The sequence below is a fragment of the Oryzias melastigma genome, linkage group LG20 (assembly GCF_002922805.2).
Source record: "Oryzias melastigma strain HK-1 linkage group LG20, ASM292280v2, whole genome shotgun sequence".
Classification (NCBI taxonomy): domain Eukaryota; kingdom Metazoa; phylum Chordata; class Actinopteri; order Beloniformes; family Adrianichthyidae; genus Oryzias; species Oryzias melastigma.
This window is the reverse complement of record NC_050531.1, coordinates 21,533,477-21,536,653: the sequence shown is the minus strand read 5'-3', so window position 1 is coordinate 21,536,653 and position 3,177 is coordinate 21,533,477. Positions and strand designations below refer to the sequence as shown.

Below are 3,177 nucleotides of genomic sequence, written 5' to 3'. Positions count from 1 at the left end.
CTCACACAGTGCCGGATATGCAGAGAACAGCCTTCCCGATCATCCAGTTTATGATAACCCCTTAATGCCTGTTGTCTCAAATGTGTAACAAACCACATTAGCTATAAAAGTACCTAAATGTAGCACTTACTGCAGAGCAGAAACATGTTTCATAGCTGGGAGTAAATTCAGGCGTTAAGGGGTTGAAGTGATGCTGCTGCTGTGGTGATCTGTGAAGACCTCCAGCTCGGTTCTGGATCGTTCTGTTGAGATGAACGGCTGAATCAGAATGAGACCAGAGAGAACACGCTGGACTTGTAGTCCAGGTTAAAGCCACTCAACTTCTAAATCCTTAAGACTACTTCTAGAACCAGCATGAAACGACGTGTTGATGCAGCTGCTACACAGCTGATAGACTGTTGTGGACCTGCCATGCTTCACCAACAGGGGGCGCCTCATGACCCGGGTCTGCTCCCAATGGAATGAGTGTTCCACGTTCTGCCAAGTACTTGGTTCGGTTTCTAAAAATCTTCCGTTAATGTTCTTAGACACGACTGGTGGTTTTGTAAATGATTTTTTTTTTTTTTTTAACAAATGAAGCAGCCGAGTGTTCGTATGACCATCCTCTAAATAAAAGTCTTTTATTAACAGTCTAGTGACTGCATGTTGTGAATAGTTTGGTTGCAGATCGTGCCAACAGCACCACAGGCTTCATTATGACCTCACAGAAGGTTTAATTGTGATTGATCTGACTAATAATGCTATGATGGGTTTAGTCTACATAGAACAATAACTGTATGAGAAATAAAGTATTCTAAAAATCACATTTTCTCTGGGAGTCAGAAGCTGTCTTTGCGACAAAACCAACCTGAACATCTGTCTGGTCCATCACGTCAACCCCTATCTCTGTAGTGGAGGAATGAGATGATGCACTTCAACATATAGAAGTCATTTCTGTTCAATCAGATTGAATAGAAACCCTCTCTGCCTTCTTTTTTTTTCTTTTTTCTTTACTGATATCAATGATAAAATGTTTCCAATAGCTTAGAGTAGTTTTCACTGTTTCAGAGCTCATGGTATAAATGAGAGTATGAACGTTTGGTTTTCATCCCCAAAAGTGTATTTCATTATAAATATTTCTTATCTTTAAGGATTTGTTTGGACAAAATGCTCAGCAATGTTTGCTACAAAGAAACACAGTTTTCCTCCAGGATTCTAGCTATAAAAACAGGTAAAGGTTTATTAGTGCTGCCCACAAATGATTAGTTTAATTGTCAACTAATTGTTTTCCGATTATTCAACTAATAGAGTCATGCACAAATTGGATGTAAAACACACATCTTAACCATCATTAGCTTTAGACTAACTAAGAACTAGATATATAGCGTTACCTGCGATAATACTAGTGTGAATGCTGTAAGATGAATCTGGCCGCTGAAGATGCTAGTGCTGATAGCTGAAGATGTTGAAATTGATAGTTAAAAATGCTGAAGTTGATGGCTGAAATCACTGAAGCTAATAGCCACCTAAAATATTAATAAAATGCCCAATCAGCTTAAAAAAGCTGAAATTAACCAAAATAGCTAGCATGTAGCTGAAATATTTAACTCCAAAATAGCCGGAAAACAAAAAAAGGCTAAATTTGCCAAAACAGCTAGCATGTAGCTGAAATATTAGCTAAACTCCAAAATAGCCTTAAAAAAACTTAATAGATGCCAAAATAGTCTAAAAAACTAGCTAATAAAGTAACGACTAATTGAGTATTAAATTAGTTGTACCGGCAGTTTAAGCGAGCTGCGGCCCGGGCTGTGTTGGAGGCAAAAACTCGGTCCTGGGAGGAGCTAAGTGAGGCCATGGAGAAGGACTATCGGTTGGCCTCAAAGAGATTCTGGCAAACCCTCCGGCGTCTCAGGAGGGGAAAGCAGTTTTCTGCAGGCACCGTTTTCAGTGCAGGTGGGGATCTGCTGACCTCAACTGGGGACATTGTCGGGCGGTGGAAGGAATACTTTGAGGATCTCCTCAACCCTGCTGACACGCCTTCCGTTGAGGAAGCAGAGGCTGAGGACATTGGGGTGTAACTGTCGATTACCCAAGCTGAGGTCACTGAGGTAGTCAAAGAGCTCCTCGGTGGCAAGGCTCCAGGGGTGGATGAGGTTCGCCCTGAGTACCTCAAGTCTCTGGATGCTGTGGGAGTGTCTTGGCTGACACGTCTCTGCAGCATTGCGTGGCAGACAGGAACAGTACCACTGAACTGGCAGACTGCGGTGGTGGTTCCCCTTTTCAAGAAGGGGGACCGGAGGGTGTGTTCCAACTACCGGGGAATCACACTCCTCAGCCTCCCTGGGAAAGTCTATGCCAGGGTACTGGAGAGGAGAGTCCGTCCGATAGTCGAACCTCAGATTCAAGAACAACAGTGCGGTTTCTGTCCTGGTCGTGGAACAGTGGACCAGCTCTACACCCTCTTCAGGGTGCTGGAGGGTTCGTGGGAGTTCGCTCATCCAGTCCATGTGTTTTGTGGATTTGGAGAAGGCGTTCGACCGCGTTCCCCGTGGTGTCCTGTGGAGGGTGCTCTGGGAGTATGGGGTCCGGGGAGCCTTACTCAGGGCTGTCCGGTCTCTGTACGACCGGAGCAGGAGTTTGGTTCGCATGGCCGGCAGTAAGTCAGACCTGTTCCCGGTGCATGTTGGACTCCGGCAGGGCTGCCCTTTATCACCGGTTCTATTCATAGTTTTTATGGACAGAATTTTTAGGCGCAGCCAGGGGCCGGAGGGGGTCTGGTTTGGGGACCACAGGATTTCCTCTCTGCTCTTTGCAGATGATGTTGTTTTGTTGGCTCCATCGAACCGGGACCTCCAACATGCATTGGAGCGGTTTGCAGCCGAGTGTGAAGCGGCTGGGATGAGGGTCAGCACCGCTAAGTCTGAGGCCATGGTTCTCGACCGGAGAAAGGTAGTTTGCCCTCTCTCGGTGGGTGGAGTGCTCCTGCCTCAGGTGGAGGAGTTTAAATATCTTGGGGTCTTGTTCACGAGTGATGGAAGATCGGAGCGTGAGATCGACAGGCGGATTGGAGCGGCGTCTGCTATTATGCGGTCGCTGTACCGGTCCGTTGTGGTGAAAAGAGAGCTGAGCCAGAAAGCAAAGCTCTCAATTTACCGGTCGATCTTCGTTCCAGTACTCACCTATGGTCATGAACTTTGG

General features: G+C 45.9%; 1 protein-coding gene across 1 annotated transcript in view; it reads left to right on the top strand.

Moving 5' to 3' along the window:
* abcd3a (ATP-binding cassette, sub-family D (ALD), member 3a) overlaps positions 1-803 on the top strand; it is a gene marked incomplete in the record, with an annotated part of 16,292 nt that extends 15,489 nt beyond the window's left edge. The window contains 1 exon segment of the mRNA XM_024280402.1: positions 1-803.
* Positions 804-3,177: the final 2,374 nt, after the last annotated feature.